At 33.9% G+C, this 20,511-nt stretch overlaps 1 long non-coding RNA gene across 1 annotated transcript; it reads right to left on the minus strand.

Moving 5' to 3' along the window:
• Positions 1 to 18: 18 nt before the first annotated feature.
• LOC131859792 (uncharacterized) lies at positions 19 to 1,175 on the minus strand. Its single transcript, XR_009359364.1, has 3 exons — positions 1,082 to 1,175; positions 495 to 523; positions 19 to 70 (listed from the first exon to the last, which is right to left on the minus strand). It is a non-coding gene; the product is annotated as an uncharacterized LOC131859792 (long non-coding RNA).
• Positions 1,176 to 20,511: the final 19,336 nt, after the last annotated feature.

A 20,511-nucleotide genomic window follows, 5' to 3' on the forward strand; every position in this document is an offset into this window, starting at 1 on the left:
TTACCTTGATTAGACCAATCTTTTTGTCTAGTTCATACTTCACTTTACTTCCCTTACTAATTTCCACAACCTAGAGTATCAAAGAAAACATTTTAGTCTCCTAAATATCAAAGAACAAAAAATATTTAGCCAATGACCAAACATCAACCTTTGAATATCAATATCAATATCATTTTCTTAATGAATATTTGCAATGAAAGTATGGTGCTAAAGTTCAATTGTTTAATTCAATCCTAAGAATCATTTCATAGGTCAAGAAGTATGCAAATAAATGTGGCTACCGCTAGGATCAAGTAAAAACTTAAAAATTGAATGATGGGAGGGTTCTCTAGCCAAAAACATCATGCTTGTGGAGCATATTTTCAAGTAGATTTATTTAGATGATCATTTATTTAAGAATAAAATCTGCCAAAGAATTTTAACAGGAGCAAGGAATACAACCCCAAAGAGTAAAGAAAGAAAGAATGAAGTTACACAATGCAATATGTACTTACACAATTAAAAACTGCAGGAGCTCCAGGTCCTGCATCTAGATGTTCAACATAAAGGGGTTAAAATGATGTATCCAAATATAAAAACAAAGCAAAATTGTGAATTACCAATAATTCCTATCTTACAGGTACATAAGAAAGAACATTAAAATGCACTTCCTTCTTGGTCTAAAAAGAATACGTAAGATACCACAAGACAAAGACCACCCATATTTTATTTAAACGAAACAATTATTGGAAATCAGGGAATAATAGAAGGGAGCTAGACTCTAGGAATCCCATATAGATTTGTAATAAAAGTTATTTATTGGCAACCAAAGTGTTTACCATTAGAAGATAATGGTACACATATGGTGTAAATACTCCCAACCTTCAACTTATTTATACATATGAATTATAGCAAGCAAATGTTGAGTTATCATTAGCATACACAACTGTGACACTGTCTACACCATCCAACATCACCCTATAATTCAATGATACTAAAATAAGACTGTATATGCAAACACCTTAATGTGCAAATATCTTAGTTAGAGTATTAATTAGATGTTTGTATAAACATAAATGAGAAAAAAGAAGATGGACCTTACCAATCTCAAGATCATGACAAGGATGTGCAGCAACAGACCTTCGAGACATGGATGAAAGAATTCTTTCATTCAAAGGTGGATGAGGAGGGTGTGACTCCTTAGTTTCGTTTCTTGCAACATTGGTACTCGGGGTAGTCATGGTTGAATCATGTGACATGAGCTTCTTTGTTTCACCTATTTTGGCTTTGAAGAAAGAGGCTTAAGCAGATTCCCTGTTCAACCAGTGGAAAGGGAAACAAGTAAACCCAAACCTTTGATTACACTTTTGATTAATAACAATCAAACAATGATTAGCTTAAATTTAAATAGATTCTGCATGGAATAATAATATTTCATATATGTCATTACCTATTGATTGATACAAGAAGAATATTCTAAGTATTTACTTTCAATAAATAGTGAGTAATAAGGAAAATGATGTAACTAATTGAGCTGAAAATTTGTAACTGCCAAGCAAGAGGGAAAACGAGCAGGTCCAGGTCATAATTATGCACAAAACAATTAAACTTTCATGATACAATTAAATATATGGCACATGTCATTACCTATTGAGATGCAAAATTGTTCATACACGAAACAAGTTCTAAATATATATTTTAAGTTTAAACAAACAGGGCAAAAAATAAGTAAAAAGAAATAAACTGTAACTAATTTAGCTGAAAATGAATATATTTCATAATTGACAAGCAACAAAAGAAACAAGCACGTCCAGGTCATAATTACATGCAGAACAATTAAAGTTTCATTTCATATTTCTGACTACCAATGCCAAGAAGATCGATGATTATACATTATAATGACTTTACTATTTGGAAAACTCTTCAATATAAATATAATATATGATCCTCTTTCAACAAGATTTGATTTTACAAAATGATTTGTTGAATAATAAAGAAGCTACATGTATATGATCTGGATGGTAAAAGTGCAACAAGAGAGATAACGGATCTAGATTGAAGGATTGGTTAGAGGATAAGAACAAAACCACTATCAAACAACAATAAAGACAGAGCAACACTATGCATGCACCATGAAAAGAGCATCTTGAAGTATGATTTTGGACCTCAAGAAAACCTATTGAAAATCACACACAGAGAAATGGAAAGGTTGCATTCATAAGAACCCAAGGAATAGTAAGGAACAACCTTGCATCTTTTGAGAATTCTATTACAGTGAGTTGATAGACTTAAGTACAACACCTTCAACAAACATCTTCAAGGTTTCAGTTTCAGGGAACAAACACAACCTAGAATCAGTCACAAAATATTGTACAAGCTATCAAACAAGAAAAAAGAATAGTCTCTTCCGAAGACAAAACACTAAAAATGAAAGACTATGTCAGAATAGTAACAATAGTATTACCAAAAGAGATCAATTGCTACAACCTCATAATCCATATCGCAAAGACAATCATTGTATAATCAGAATTCTCAGAGAAACAAATGAACATGGGGGTTGTTAATAGGGTAGTTTAATGATAGGAAGTGCAAGGTGGGCAAAAGACACCATAAATCTAGAAAATATAGTCATTTGAAATCTCTGGAAAAGTGCAATGAAAGATTTAAAAAAAAGCAGTGAGCTGGAAATAAGGTTGCATCAGGACAAAACAAATGATATTTATGCCTAATGAAGATAGATCATTTATATTCATACACATTGACCAAGGAGTAGTTGCAGGCTTTCCTTGGAATATTATAGTAATCATAGTAGAATGATAGCAATAGTTCAAGATTTGTCCAAAATCTTCTTAGGACAAAGGCCATGACAATGATTAACAAGAGAAGAAAAATAAATAGAGAAAGCTTTAAAGATGAGGAAGAACAATGAGAAAATAATTCATAGTATGATGAAGGATAAGCAAAATGACCTGTAGTAGCCAATATTCCCACCCAAAGCAAGTCTAAAATAGAGTAATAGTGGGATCCAAGAGTTTTGATCAGCCAATAGCCTAGTTGAAGGTATACTAGAAAGTTCAGTGATCAATCAAAATATCATGCAAATACTTTAATGCTCAGTTGCATCATCATGAATCAATTCAAAGGAATAAGAGGGGCTTGAAATTTATTTATGTTGTAGTCATATCACTGTCATGAGCCATCAAAGATTATTCTTAGAATCTTTAATGATATCTTAATATGAGTTGAAAGTGCCAAATAGGTAAACAAGTTTTGTTTACTTAAAATGAGTTCCAACCACTTTTACTTCTTGAAGTTCATATGAACAATTAGACTCTATCATGCAACCATTAAAGGGGTTTAATTCATCACTTGATTTAATAATGTAAATATCACTTCAAGGCCTAACAAAGTGGAGGGATTTTGAAGTAGTTCTAGCAGTCTTAGTGTAGTTATGAACCCTTCAAGAGTTAGTTATGACTTGAGATAACTATCTGAGAAATTCCATTAAATAGATAAGGTTCATATACTATATGAGACTCTTCAAGCCAAACTTAGAGAAACACAAGTACCATGAAAGACAATGCTTCTTCAAGACAACCAATAAGGAAGGTTACCATTAAATATTATGGCAAAAAAAATCAAAGAATGACATTGAAAATGATAGTGAGATGCTAAAATGCAATAAAAAATACAGACAAGGAGTATTTAGAACATACAAAAGGCACTATGAGTTTACTAGAAGGATAAACCATGTCAGTGAGGATCTTATCTAGATAGACGGTCCCAAAAATCTTAAGAGTTTGCAAATACAAGGATAGAGTTTGAAGGAGGTTAGGAGACTGCTAGACTAAAATATGAAAAGAAAACATGAATGAGCTTATACTGGTCATGATCAACAACACAATGAGTAGATCAAGAGGAGTCATGATGAGCAAATGTTGTGTTGAAGAAGGTGGATAATCCTATACATTGTTAAGACATCCATTGAGAAGAAACAAGTTGTTTTGGTTGCTGTCATGAAGGCAAAACATAGGTATGAAAACAAAGGAGTTCACTATCAAATGATAGGTAAATAGGGTTTTGACACTAAGATCAAAGACCATTACATAAAAATACAAATGCATTCAATCATTCATAGCAAAAGTAAATAGTGCAACACCATAGATATTTGAGATCAATGACAAAGTTCTAGTAATACCAAGCATGGGTGGCAGAGGTTGTGAACAACAAAGTATAGGTCTAAAAGGAAGGCATATATTCCTAACAATAAAAGGGAAAAATGGAAGTGTTAAAACTTGAGAATATAGTTGATACAGTGTTTTGATAGTAAAATAATGCAACATACATAGTCCATATGACATACACAGTCATAACAAAAGTTTGGGAAAGATGGAGCAATGACAACATCAGAATCTAAGATCAAGGACAATCACCAATCAAAATTGCCAACAAAAGAGTAGTTATAGCACAAAGTTACTCTAAATACCATATGAATCCATGATAGCAGTAAATTAAAGATGACCTCTCAGTCACCCAAGCACAAGGCATATACTCTACAATATTTCATTAAAATCAATCCTATTTGATAGCCCTTGTAATAATGATAGTCTTTGAAAAATGTCAATGCTTAGGGATGGAGAAAGATACATGAATGATAAAATAGTAAAGGATTTTTAACCACTTTAGTATAGAGAAAATATATGGATGAAGGTTATCATGAATGATAAATAAGGTCGACAAGTCATCCATGCAAAGTGTATTGATAGGATGCAATACAATCCTTGAGAACCCCATTTGTAATAAGGTTTGAGATAGGGTTATGAATCCATATGTCAAAATGACATCCAAAATGCAATGATATATGAGAAACAATCTCATATAGGTTGCTAAACAATCATAGAAAAATACTTTATGGTAGTGTTAAATATGGTAGGCCACATTATAAAGATGAAATACCAACCATGAGTCTCAATGACAATGTTTACTTATTTTTTGTGGGAAACATAAAGGCTAGTAGGTGAAAGAAGCAAAAAGATACAGTCTTCATGAGAGTTGAAAAAGTCAAATGACCATGAGCAGTAATGCAAAAGATTCTCAAACCTACAAAAAATAAAAAGCCTATAGTAATCATGATAGGGGCCATGCTTTAATTAAAATGTTTGTTCCAAGACACTTCCTCGAGACAATATAAGGTAGTGGAGAAAGCATTTTAGAACAAAAGATTGCAGTCGTCAATGGTATAAAAATAGTCCAATGAAAAAATGTTAGCCATAGAGGGTAATTATAACATTAAGACAACCCAAATTAGGAATGATTCTCAGGAAAAGCAAGAGCCCTAGTAACATTTATGATGTTGACAAGGACAATACAAAGATGTAGATCCAATCAATTATCGTATGAAATGGAGATGCAAGTTAAACCTAATCTCAGTTAGCAACCAATCCATGGAATGAATCAAGTCAAGGGACATGATGGAGAGTTTCATTAAAAATAAAAGAAAGTAGCCTTCATGAAAGAACACTTCAGTTTTAATGAATGTGAAGTTTCAAAAGAAGACAATATACAGTGGATAGAGTATGTTGAAAAGACATTATCTCATAACAAGCTAGATAATGGATAAAGAGTCATCAACAAGTTTGTAGTCCTAGAATTAGATCAAAGATGATACAATATAGAAATTTAAAGCTCAAAAGGGAAAAAGGGAAAAGGGCTTACAAAAATCTCCATAGTCTTGTGAAGGCACATGGGCACTAAAGAATAGCTCAAGAAAAGTTATTTTGACTGTTAGAAGAAATACAAAGTCATAAGTCTACAACAAAAGATAGGGTATACCATAAATGGCTATCTTGTGACTGTTACAAAGTAAAATTTGGATGAAATCAAAGAGACATTTACAAATACAACCTACCCTTTATAATACCTAATTGAAAAAATGGATGCAATGCAAGTCCTTCTATCAATAATTTCTGGCAGATAGTAAAAAACTAGAACAATAAATTCTATATAAAAGTGGTTAGACTTAAAATGATAAGGAAAATTAAAAAATGCTAAAGAAAATGTCAACTAATAAAAAAAATTACAAGGATGAGGCATATTCACAACTTTTGCGGCCGTTCCATGGATATTAGCACTAGAAGCAACTCATAGTGTTAGTATACATACAAGACAATATTCACACCTCCATGTTCCTCCACTTAGAAAACCATATTCTCTGGGTTGTGTTGCCCCATATCATGTTCCCTGGGGTGCTCGACCTATATAAAAATGATTAACATAAATAAACCATGATCATGATCTCATCATCAAGTGATTTCTTATGTATATAAATTGTTAAAATGATATAATGAACAACAAAGTATAGGTCTAAAAGGAAGGCATATATAGTCCTAACAATAAAAGGGAAAAATTGAAGTGTGAAAACTTGAGAATATAGTTGATACAATGTTTTGATAGTCAAATAATGCAACATACATAGTCCATGTTCCTTTACTATAGCTTTCTGTTGTTTTCCATGATAGTAGTCATGCAATATTAATATGTATCTTATGTGATTCCTAAGTGACTGCAACCTTACTGTATTTGCACCTTTGACTCTTTTCATTTTCCATCTTGTGATTGATATGACATTTTGAATGTCCAAAGACCTCTCTAACATTTGAAGATAAACACAATAACAATTACTAATGAGTAGTGACATGATTGTGCTCACTAGTTTGTTGTCTTCTTGGGTTAAGTATACATTGTAATAGCATCTATGACCTACAAATAGTTGTATTAAATCCCATAGCTATTAAAGTGATCCTCACACTTGTAATTTTGATCTTGATATGTTGTTTCGATCTTTTACTATGGAAATGACCTTTGCACTTTTGATCTTTAAGAATTTTCTCACCTTTGTTATCTCGGCTTCGTAGTATTAAGAGACATTGGAAGAGTTTGTTATGGTTAGTTTGGGTAGCAACTTGCTCATTTTCTTCTCAAGAAAAAAATTGAGCCAAACAATTGTTTTGGAGATTTAAAGTGGCCATGCAAATTCCTATGTTGTCCTAATGATATCAAATTCTAATGCAATGAATGCATGGGATAGATATCAATTGGATGTTATATTTAGTGAATTAAAATTTATTTTTTTGTACAACACCCTAGCTTGCAAAATGAACATTTTACATTTAATTCAATAAGGAACAAGTAGTTAGAATAGTGATGTAGAAAAAAGCCTTCCTAGTGCCCTAGTATTGTGGGTGTAATTATGCACATCATTCAAACTACCCTTATATTAATGGCTATAAAGAAAGCATACAGTTACTGTGCATGATGATTTACAAGAGCTTATCAGTGGCTGGAATTTTAAGAGGATTGGTGGCATAGATCTCTTCTACTGGTGCATTGTATGTACAATACCTATACTAGTTCCTACCCTCGATTGGTAATCATAAGGTCAATTTTTTGTGTGTAGGGATGCATTAAGTTTTAGTCTGCAAATTATCCTTCTGTGTTATCAATCTTTTCATAATCAAAGTAATGAAAACAAGTAGAAATTAGGTAATGGAGGAAAAATACTAATGAATTAGAGGGTGAATCTCTCACACAAAATTTTCACATCCACAAACATTTAACGAGAAATATTTTTCAAAAGGTTTTAGTTCCAATCATTCATACTTTAGTTACTAATTTAATATTTGCAAACTACGAAAAACGTATCTTGAAGGGGCAATAAAATCAATTCACATGCAATTTCCTTTTATAATATAATTTATTCTAAACAAAGGAATTGCATGGATGAATATAAATAAGACAATTTTATTACCTTAGAAAGATTTTCTTTAAGGCAAATGACATTAGATTTTATTTGTGCGAAGGAAAAATGAAGTTCTAAAAAAGTTTTAGAATAACCAAGAAGTAGATCAAATCTATGGTGATTGTGTATATCTTTTCTCTATTTGTTGTTTCTCTACTCTTTTGTGATACTTTGACTTCTACCAATTACTATGCAAATTGCAACAAAAATATGGACAGGCCCATGAATTGTTTCTCCACAATCTATGCAAGAAATGGTTCCATTAAAATGGCTGTAGAAACTTTGAAACAAATGTCCTCTGACACATAATAGTTGATTCAAGTCCTATAGCACACATAAGTGGTAGAATGTCAAATAACTCTGCACCCTCAAAATAATGTCAAATAACTCTGCACCCTCTAATATCTAAAGGAGCTTAAATGTTTTTTTAATATATACATTCCTATTCATGGTGAATTGTGCCTCCAATTGTGCTTGCATCATGGTATGTTCTTCTGCATTTTTCCTTCATTACATACAACGTACTCCTTGAAATGAATTTTTTTATCAAATGCTTTAACATTATTGAGGTGTTTGAGAAATTGAGTGGATTTTGGATTTTTAGAGGCTATATAGTCTCTAAGTTTAAAGAAAACAAGAAGCCTATATAGTAAAAGGGCAAAAAATAAACAATAAAATAGTTTGCTACATTTTGGTGTTGTAGGAGTCAATGGATGTATGGCATATACATGTCCCCTTTAATTTGTGCTCAAAGGTCTTGCCTTAGAAATTTTAGGTTTTAGATTCTATCCTTGTGTAAACTATATGTTTTTGGTCAACTATGTTGTACAACCACTTGGACAATGTATGGTGGGATGGAAATTCTTAGATCTAACTATTTGATGCCCTTTTTGCTTGTTGATATGAATTTTACCATCACAAAAAATAGTTAGCAATCACAACCTTGAAGGGATATAACAAGATATTCAAGAATGACCATTGATGAAAGAGGATAGTCATCATTTGTGTTTTCAAGATAATAATAGTTTTCTCTCAAGCAAGGATAATCATTGTATGAGAACATGGTGAACAAATATTGAATACACGTGCAAAAATGACAGTTAGAGTAGAGAGTAAGAACTTAAGAAATCCAGAATGATGTTCAATCATGAAGGACAAGAGGGTATTGAGAGAGATCACACATACTGATATCTTACCAATATCTATAAGAATAAGAGTTACAAAGAATAGAGAGTTAGAGGCAATACAAAATGAAAAAAAGATAAGAAGCTAGATAGTTGACATACATGACAAACATTGTGATCATGTAATCAACAAAGTTCAGTTTGATAAACCTATGATCTTGAGAGATGACATGATGTTCATAGAAGATCAACAACAACTATTATATAATCATAGGAGAAGCCATGGACACTCAAATACGAGACATTCAACATTGGTGCAAGGTTCACAATGACAGTATTTTTCAAAGGGATGATAATAGAAGATAATCAAAGATGACATATTTAAAGCCATTCACCTTTCATTCAATGAGAAGACTATAGTGATAAAAGGTCATTGTACAAGAAAGAAGACAATTTATAGTGAATAATAGTTGGAAATAAATAGATAAGACCTTACTATCATAAAGGTCAAAGAAGCTTTATCATCATTAGTGAAAGAAATAGTATGAGTTGATAATCACTATGATAGAGAGAAAGTTTCACATGATCATGTTGAATGCAATAAATAACAAAAATAAAGAGCAAAACACCAAACTCAGTCATTTGAGAGTAGTGGACAACAACCTTGAAATGTTTTGACAAGAGAACACACATAAAACAAATGGGAGATTATTAATGTGATAATTTCAAGACCCGATTGTTATTAAAAACACAAAAATTTCAGCTTGTGACTATGACCAAAATCTATGACAAAGTGAATTGCAACTAACATTGAATTAGATTTTAGGGTTTTCAAGCAATAAATTACATAGTTTTGCAATATTTTTGCAAGTTCCAACATTGTCTTCAGTTGGGGATGAATGGCTATTGGACATTGTAATAATCCAAAGACAATCTCTGGGATGTGGACCAAAATTATGAAAAACAACTAAGACACATTGACACAAATAAAAACAAAATTGGAAAACGTAATCTACTATGCATGGAATCAATATTCTTTAACAAAAGAAGTACATTCCCTTGATTGAAAAAACAACCTTACCTGAGGAGCACGTGGTTAAGGAGAGATTGCTCCGGGGGGGGAGGGAGGCAAGATCAACTTCAAATTTGGCAGATGATGCTCCCGACTTGTGCTTGGTTTCTTTTAAAATGAACCCACGTTATGTCTTTTTTTTCTTAATAATAATGCCCGAGTTCGTCAGACAAGAAAATCATGGGCAACACAAACTCGGCTCGGGATATCTAGAAAGTTGTTTTGGCAATGTGAATGACCTTCCCCAACAACTTTCTCATCGGTGTAACTCCCTCTGATACATCAAGTTTGCATTGGTGTATGTCTTATCGATAGCCTCATCGGCTATCGACAAGACCAAATGTTCCCTTTGCCGCTAGTGTAAGTCATTCCGATGGATTTCATCAGCACATGCTACCCCGATCACAGGTTTCTATGCATACAAATAGCTTCAAAAGGTTCTAACGAAGGTTTTCGATGGACCAAGAATATTGTCATCAAATTTGATTTTTTTTACAAAAATGCTCAAGTTCATCGGAATTTTGATGAATTTTGATACATCAGGTCTACATTGGTGTATGTCTTACCGATAGCCTCATCGACTATCGACAAGACCAAATGTTCCCTTCACCGCTAGTGTAAGTCCTGCCGATGGATTTCATCAATATGTGCTACCTCGATCACAGGTTTCTATGTATACAAATAGCTTCAAAAGGTTCCGATGAAGGTTTCCGATGGACAAGGCATATTATGATCAAATTTGATTTTTTTACAAAAATGCCCGAGTTCGTCAGAATTCCAACAGATGATTTCCATCAAAATTCTGACGAACTCGGGCATTTTTGTAAAAAAAATAAAATTTGATCACAATATGCCTTGTCCATCAGAAACCTTTGTCGGAATTTGAGGCCGAATGTATTAGTGAAGAAATAAAGCTTCATTAGATGAGCCTATCTAGTTACCTGTATCTCTAACCCAATCCGCATCTTAACATTCTCAAGGTGTAAAGTCATCATAAAACAAAAACTATACTAGATAATCCTTGAAAATATTTGACAATCCTAGTACTAGAGAAAGGATTCAACATAATCAATTCCTTCCTTCTGGTAATATCCATTGCAAACCAATCAAGCCAAGTTCCAATAACATACAAGACCATGTGATATCTATTTCTAACTGATCCAATTCTTCTTCCATATCTTTCATCCAATCATTCATCTTCACAAGCTTCAATTACTGATGCCAGTACAATTAAATAAATTAAGCATACCTCATCAGTTGCCAACCTTCTTGTCATCACTCCATTGTTCTTATCCCTGATGATCTAATCTTTTGAAGTATTCATCCTTACATACCTAGGAGTCTTCTGACTCTTTGTTCCTCTTTCCTGATCTTCAGTTACTGTTGAATTTTTTGATACTACTAGAGTAACTGGCTCAACATTCTATTTTGGTAAAGGTGTTACCGATTCAGTTAAGACCATTTCCACTGTTGGTTCTTGCTCATAAACTCTAATTTGACTTCTATTCAGCTCATCCACCTTGACATTACAATTCTCTCCACAATTCTCTATAATCTCTTTTTTATAACCTATATATGCCTTGCTTTCATTTGAATAACCAAGAAATATTCCTCCATCACATCTAGGATCAAACTTTCCAATGAAATCATCTCTCCTGATATAATATTTATTACCAAATATTCTAAAATATTTAACTATAGATGTATGACAAAACCATAACTCATAAAACTACTTGTCGGTAAACCAAACTAGATCTAAGATCCAACAAATATTTTCTGGTTAACCTCGAAACTGACTTCCAAAGATCTAAAATAGGCTTTCAGACCACTACTAGGGGAAATGCAAGATCTGTCATCAATTTTTCTCCCCCTAAGGAGAATGCCTTAGTTGCTAGATGAGTTTCCTGCTAGTGCAAGAACAATCTACTCTACCAGTTGAGTAACTAGGTTATATCCTTCAACCAAATGAACATCTGGGGCAATTTATTTCATTGGTTGAGCCTTAGACTTCATAACCCACTTCTTCTCATGCTCCTTCCAAGCATCATCAACCTTTTTTTTTCCCTTCTCATTAGTTTTATCACTTCCTATAGGTGGGTCCTTGCTTCTGCAAAATTTAGCAATATTTCCCACTTCATTGCATGCATGACATGTAACATTGTTCTTCTGAATTGCCTTACTGTAATCTTGACCATTCCTTGACCTACATTGATTAGCCATATGTCTAAACTTTCCACATGCATGACATTTCACATTCATTCTATAATCTTTTGTCTTATGACCATACTTCTTACAATTTGAACATCCACTGGGAACTACATTATTATTCTGATTTTCTCTATTTCTACAATGCCTAACCATATGACCAAATATATTTTAAACAAAGCATCTACCATTAAATTTATATGCATTGGGCTGCCTTACCGGTGACCTCTGATTCCTTTTGACCTTCTCATCTTCATTTGCAGTACCAGAGCTCTCTCCAAGCTCAAATCCAAGACCTCTAGTGTCCCTTTGATCCTTCAATAATTTATGAAGCTTAGCTGAACTAATCTTGAACTTATCTTTGTACTCATTTGCAATAGCCAGATCATCTCTTAGGATTGTTACTATTCTTTCCAATTCTTGCTCATTGTTTTGTGTCTGCACTAATTCAGTTCTCAATATATCATTCTCATGAACCAACCTAATACATTCCTTGGATTTGTCTTTAAGAGATATAGCAATATTTTCTTCTTTCTTATTCTAGTCTTCTATCTCCTTTGGAATCCTCATAGTTAGGGCTTGCATTTAATTCCTCATAACCATATTCTCCTGATTCAACTTTTGATATTGTTCCTTAAGGTCATCCTTCTCTTCATCAACCTGATTTTGTAAAATTTCCTTCCTCCTAGCTTGTGTAGTTGAGAACCTCTCTTGTAGGATGAAAATGAATTCCTTCGTAGATCTCAACCCATCTTGCATCTTCATGTTCCTCAATCTTTCAGCATCATAGTCTTCAAGAGCTACTTGAAGTTCCTTCCTTAAACTTATCTCCATAGATTCTGGATACAAGATCTTCCTCAAGCTGTTAAACTTCCTCTGAGGCACCAGGCTCTGATACCAATTGTTGGAAACCAAGAACACTGAGAGGGGGGGTGGATCAATGTTCTACCAGAATGGAGAATTTTAACCTTATTAATACAACAACTCATGAACTGGTAAACATAAAATCATATAACAATAAGAAATAATGTAATCACAAAGATGAACACCATAACGCCATAGATTTATATGTGGAAAACCTCAAAGATGAAAAACCACGGTGGGATTGGATCCCCACAATATCTATCCACTGATAAGATGAATAAATATTACAATAAGGGGCCTGCACATGCAGGAAGGCTTATAGCCTAGAGCACATTGCTCATCACAAAAGGAGTCTCACTGACTACATAAAGCATCGTACAATAATCTGGAATGAAGATTGAACTGCAAGTATAGTATCTCCCATGCCCGAGTATAATTTTGGTTAAGCTCAATACCAGAGGCTTAAAACCTCTTCCACAATCGCAGCTCGATCACCTCTGATCAACCAAATCCTCTACTTGAATGATTATTACATTATTCACTCCTCTACACATCATACCATATTCCTTACATGATCTATGATGAGATCTTACATCATATATATACAAACCCTCGACCACAAACAATAAGGTCAGACACCTAGAAGATAATACAATAAATTCATAACTTAAACCCGTAATCAAATGATCAACCAAGTCATCTTAGGCTGAAAATAATATAAACCAATCCTTAAATCTCATCGGTAACACATCAGGAACATCCTCCAACACGTTACATCAACTAGTCCATAACCTAGATAATACCAGGATCCAATTTAGGTCCACACACTAAAGAAATGATCCCAATCAACCAAGTCTCAAACATGATCACTATCAACATCCTGAATCTCTACTAGAAGCCGCACCAACACCACTTACGCATATCATCAAAGATCTTCAACAAAGCTCTATTGGTGAAACCCTCGCTGGAACAACAAACCAAACTTTCCAGCATACAGGATAGCATCTGATCACCAGATCAAAACCAACTGATTGAATACGAATCTGAGTAGCATGAATAAGCCAATTCCATAACCCAAACATACCGGAGCATACCGAATCATCATGATCTAATCCAACCAGAAACCAAACATCTTATCAGGACCAACTAGATACCGGTAAACCACCAAAGCAGCTAGTGTAGTTGGTGTTGCTAGTGATGCCATCAATGACAAACATCAATGCAACACATAATAAATTCCTCCAAATTGCCAACAAGGTTCACCAAAATGAAAGAGTCTAGCCTAAAATTTAAAACTAGGAACTACTTCCAAAAATTTCATTGGGGAACAACCAATTAGGCTCAACTTTAGTCTCATGGGGGATTTGAGCATTGTGACTAAATATTCTCTTTTAAATGTTGATTAGATATGATTATGATAAGAAATGATGCAAGAAATAGATCTAGGAAATTAACATTATTTAGAATAAAAAAATAGAAACAGAACAAAAAGAAAATACAAAAGTATAGATCTGGAAATAAGATACAAAAAGGAACCTCACTAAAATTTGAGCCTAAAAATGTCAAAAAAATGTGTGACATGCCCTAGTCCTGGAGGTTCTTTTGTCAGCTGAAAATTTATATTCTAGATCTAAATGATCATCAGATCATTCTCTCTAACATTTGGCAAAGAAGTGTTGGATGGGTTTGTTAATTGACACAGCCGATGACTTTTTGCCTTTTTAAAATATGATAGGTCTTAGTCGAGTCACTTTGCAAATTTGTAACTTTATGTTTCCTAACCTGTAACCTTCACATAGAAAAGAGGGAAAACATTGTGTTGTATAGTATTTTTCCTAAATCAAACATTGGGTACTCGAACCTCCACTAGAACTATGATTGATTAGAAATGAGAGCTACCCTTGGTAGGGTAGAGACTATTTATAAAGTGAAATGTTGAGTTGTAAATATTATACCTATGGATTGATAATTGTGGTGATGATTCTCTTTAGATAAGTCCTCCTAGTGTTGATACAATAAAATGATAAATCATAACAAAATACATCATGAAAACATACTTTAAGACAAAGTGTTGGATGGGTGTGTTAATTGACATAGTCTCTGACTTTTTGCCTTTTTAAAATATGATAGGTCTTAGTCGAGCCACTTTCCAAATTTGTAACTTTATGTTTCCTAACATGTAACCTATACATAGAAAAGGGGGAAAATGTTGTGTTGTATAGTATTTTTCCTAAATCAAACCTTGGGTACTTGAACCTCCACTACAACTATGATTGATTAGAAATGAGAGCTACCCTTGGTAGGGTAGAGGCTAAATATGAAGTGAAATGCCGAGTTGAAAATTTTATACCTATGGATTGATAATTGTGGTGATGGAATGCTCTTTAGATAAGTCCTCCAAGTGATGATACAATAAAATGATAAATCATAACACAATCCATCATAAAAACATACTTGAAGATAACTTGTTGTAGCTTGATGCTCCTAGTAATCAAATATTCTCTTGAAGGAATTAGGAATACTTGTGAATGAAAGTGTTGTTACTACTTATCAGATTGCCATTAGTTTTATGACAAAGTTATACTATATACTCTAGTCGGTTATCTATTACCAAAATATTCAGTCGGTATGTACAGTCTAGGCGGTTAATAGAAGAAAGCAGTCACAGAAGGCAGTATACACTGAGCTATCTACCGAGTATCTTTACATGTCTACTGAGAAGCAAAGATGACACACCAATTTGATTTACACCGAGTGAAACGTGTTGCTAGATTCATTGAACTTGGACATGCATATGAAAACATGTTACAAGATCGAGGCACATCTAACCATTATCACATTGGAAATTGCACTTAAAGATTGTGTATGATTTTGAGGTTATCTAGCCAATGAAATATTTTGCATGGTTATTCATTCAATAAATCATGTTTGTAAGATCAAAGCAATGAATTGGATCACCATCATAAGAGATCTATTTATACAGCATGAGTTAAGAGTTAAAGGTGTGTGGATGAGTGTAAGAAGACTGTTACAGAGACACAGAGGTCACCGAGAAGGTTTTTAGAGAGTAGTCGAAGAACATAGTAAACAAAAGGGTTTACCAAGTTACTATATGGGTTACGGAGGTATGCTATAAGCAAGGTAATCTATTTTGAGCACATAGAATCTGCTATAACATTCCAGATGTAAAGTTGCAGATATTTGTAATGATTTTATTGTAATATTGTGAAGTTGTAAGAGAAACCTTTAACAAGGTAAAACACTCTAATCAAGTCTATAAATTGTAAAGCCTCTAACCAGGTGCAATATTTAGATGAAGTGTTGTAAAATCCTTTAGCAAGGTAGATCTAATAGATCTTGTTACTCCTAATAGGGTAAGCTATCAGAAATAGCTAAACATGTAGCTCTAACTGAGCACTCTTTATTATTGCAGTAGTGAAGTTATGGGTGCCATCCCCACCACAGTTTTTCTCTCTAACCAAGAGTTTATGCGTAATCAAAATATATGTGTTATGGGGTGAATCATGTATGATTGTTATCTATTTGTTTTAGTTTTATATTATGTTACTGCACTATTTGGTTTATGCATAACAATAAAGATATTGTTGAGGAAATGTTTTGAAGTACTAATTCACCCCTCCCCTCTCAGTACATTAGCTTTCCATATTGGGCCTAACAATTGGTATCAGAGCCCAAATCTTGGAAAAGGTTTTAACTGCCTAAAGAGAAAGATCTTATCAATGGAAGGATATAAATAATCTCAGAGAATTGTGTATCTGCAAGAAGAGCTGGATCATGCTAATCAAGTGATTGCAGACATCCAAAGGCAAATGCAAAAATATCTGAAAGTGAGAAGAAGATTATCTGATGATTTGCAGGACTCTCAAGAGTTAGTGGAACAAATTGAGACATCATCTGAGAATAGTATATCTGAAGAGACTGAAGAAATGATTGGAGTATTGAAAGAAAAGAACAAAGCACTGGCTAATCAACTGAAAGCAATGAAAAGAGAACATGAACATTTCAGCACACAGATGACTGGAAATCTAGATGCATTGAGAACAACTGAGGATAAAGTAAGAGATCTAGAAAGAGAGAAACAACTTGAAGTCTTAGTATCTGATAAGAATGATGAAATCATAAGGTTGACTAGAATTCAACAAAACCTATCAGATCAACTAGGTTATGCACATCATGAAGCAATTTTGAAGAATGATGAGAATCAAGCATTGAAACTTGAAGTATCAAGGTTGACCGATGAACTTGAAACAAAGAAGAAATCCAAAGAAACACTGAAGAAGAGATATGAAGCATCCAAGATGTTGGATGAGCAACTGGATACAAGAAGACCCAACAAAGATGCAGGACTCGGTTACAAAGGAAAATAATCTACCGAGAAAGGAATTCATACTACCGAGAGAGGAGAATCATCAAAGCAAGCTAGAAACAAGAATAACATCAAAAGAAAGAAGCCTATTTGCAACTACTGTGGAAATCAAGGTCACACTGCTAACATATGCCAAATCAAAAAAGGTAAGCAACTGAATGCCACTAAGTCCAATGGTTATTCTTACAATTGCAATAAATATGGTCACACATCTAATCAATGTAGGACAAAGTCTGTTAACAATTATCAGAAGGCAAAATTCAAAGGGTTTTGTAAAAACTGCAATAGATATGGACATAGTATCGAGAAGTGATGGTTTAAGCAAAAGAACTACATGTGGTATGCACACCGAGCAAAAGCTCAAGGTTACCAAACTCACACAGATCCTTACCGACAGTATTTTGCAGTACCATGGGATTACAATACAAGGATATGGTGTGAATGTTGTGGAAGATATTGACATATAAGTGCCAACTATTTTATAAGGTTTGGGATGTACAACCGAAGATCATGGAGAAATCCTGGTATGGCATGTTTTCATTGTCACAAAGCTGGACACTTAGCTGGAGATTGCAGAGATCAACCTAGAAAAGACACTGAAGAAATAAAAGAAAAATTAAAGATGATTTAGAAAAAGAAGGAAATTGTGTCAAATGAAGAAAGCACCTTACCTATTGAGTTAGGTGCACCTATTCCAAATTAATCGGTAAAGGTATGAAGGGACTGCATTCTCTGAAGGTTAAAATCTTAACAGTTCCTATTCTAGTATGTACTTAATTCAAAAGCTGCATAGTTAAGATGTAATCGTAAGCTTGAAATTCTATCAAAGTTTTTTGAAGCACTTTACAGGAAACTTGTCAAGTCGGTAAATACAGGAAGCCTGTCAAGTCGGTAAATGAAGGAAGTTCGGTTACTCGGTTAAAATGAAAAAGGAGAGTAAATCGGTTAAAGAGGAACTGAGTGCATTTAATATTTGACCTAACCCACACGGAGCCCGATAAGGTATTTTCTGTACTTAAAAGCATTTTCATGGTCATTTACACTTACCAAGTTTTTGAGAAAGCAGAGCAAGCGATTCAAAGGCGATCAAACCTCCTACAAAGCAAATACAAGGTATTTACATCAAATCTCAAAGCTGGTTTACCGATCTTATCTAATTGCCATTATCTACTAAGTATAAAGCGTCTGTCGTTTGAAATCCTGAAACCCTAAGGACTCTTTGCTAGTTTTTATCTGAAATATACAATGGCGCCCAAGATCCAAGATCCCATAGTTGTCAAGAATGTAGAGAAGCCCTCACTGAAATACTCTTTGACTCCCAAAGTCACTTCTAAACTGGATGACAAAACCACCTTTTCACTCATCCCGGACAGAGTGTTGTTAATCGAAGATGTGAGATTCTTCACCAAATGTCGTGTTGAAGAACTCGGTCATGTTGAAATCAAAGACACCTATGATGAGCTATGTACCGATGGTATATTGAACATCAAGTATGAGAACATCAAGATCAAGGGATTAACTGAAGCCCTAACCTATCCTCGTGTGTTCAAACCCCAGTGGGTCAAGTTTGTTCTGAGCAGATTTCATGATGATTTCATGTGGTTAGAAGAGCAACCATTTAAGATTACCAAGGAAATCATTCATCTGATTACTAGTTACCCTATCTATGATCATGCCTGAGCCTAGAAGATGATATCACAGAAGGAATTGATTAGTTTAACCAGAGTGGAATCTGATTGCAGAGGATTGAAACTAAATAATATCACTAATGAAGAACTAAAATTTTCCATTAGAGTAATGGGCTACTGTTTCTTCCAATCGGCAAGGGAAAACAGTGTTCCCTGTGCAGCAGTAGACTTGGCATACAAAATTGTGAAAAAGGGAATGAAAATTGACCTATGTGAGGTGTTGCTGAAGAACCTATTTGAAAATCTAAACACCATCAAGAAGCTGAAGAAGAACAACTCAGCTAATACTCTAAAGTTTGGATCACTACTGTTATGCATGTTTTTCTACTTTGAAAAATTCTTTCCATCAGTCGGTAAAGTTGTTTGGGAGCTACACCGACCTATCACCCATCAGATTAATGAATTCATTCAGAAGTTAGGTGATAATTTCAATGATATCATGGATGATTACTTTAGAAAATTTCAAGAGAAAATGCATAACAGATATAGGATTCCACCCTAGCTAGTAGAGAAATACAAAAATGATATATGTTTTGAAGTTGACACTGATTACTGTTATGTGAATGCTGTGGAGCTGAGGTATGGTACCTATGAGGAAGTAAAGGAAAAGGTAAAGATGAATATTGTAGTACCGAAAGCTACAAGAAAGGCAAAAAAGATGATTAAGGCATTGTCAGAGAAATTTAGAGAAGACTCTTCCTCTACACCTGTCAAAGGCACCATTGCCATTACCAAAGAGGAATCTAAAGCCCAAGAGGTAGCTATAACACTGAGCACTGAATTGCCTAAGGGTAAAGTGTTAAAGAGAAAGAAACAGGACACATCAAAAGTTTCACCGACTCCACCTCCAGTAAAATGACCTAACACTAGAGCATCTGCAGCTTCACCGAGTAAGAAGACAAAGAGTGTTACTGTTCCCAAGGTAAAAAAGACATACAAGAAATGTACTTGGAGACTCATTTTGGCAAAAGAGTTTAGTGATACTGAATCAGAAGATGCAAGCAAATTCCAGATTGTCAAGAGCAAGAAGGTAAATATACATAGTGTTGAAAACTTCTATGCTAATCTGAAAGAATATGGTGGATTTGGAGGATTTAGATATGTCAAGTATGAAACCAGGAACAATGATGAAAAGAGAAAAATTGAAGAAGCTATCATCTGCACACTTCTAAAGTTCCAGCTAGCTCCATTGGAACTAGCTAAGTCACTTCCAAATGAATTGTATCTGCATATTGATAATAGGTGGAAGTATGCAATGGATTCAGAGAAACAAATCAGAGAAAGAAGTCTAGTCCATCTCTTTCTTGATATGTCAGTAGCTGAAATAAAGGAACATCTAACAACCTACAATTCAAAGTTTCTTGTCAAACAGAGAGCCTTAAAACCTATGAATG

The sequence above is a fragment of the Cryptomeria japonica genome, chromosome 11 (assembly GCF_030272615.1).
Source record: "Cryptomeria japonica chromosome 11, Sugi_1.0, whole genome shotgun sequence".
Classification (NCBI taxonomy): domain Eukaryota; kingdom Viridiplantae; phylum Streptophyta; class Pinopsida; order Cupressales; family Cupressaceae; genus Cryptomeria; species Cryptomeria japonica.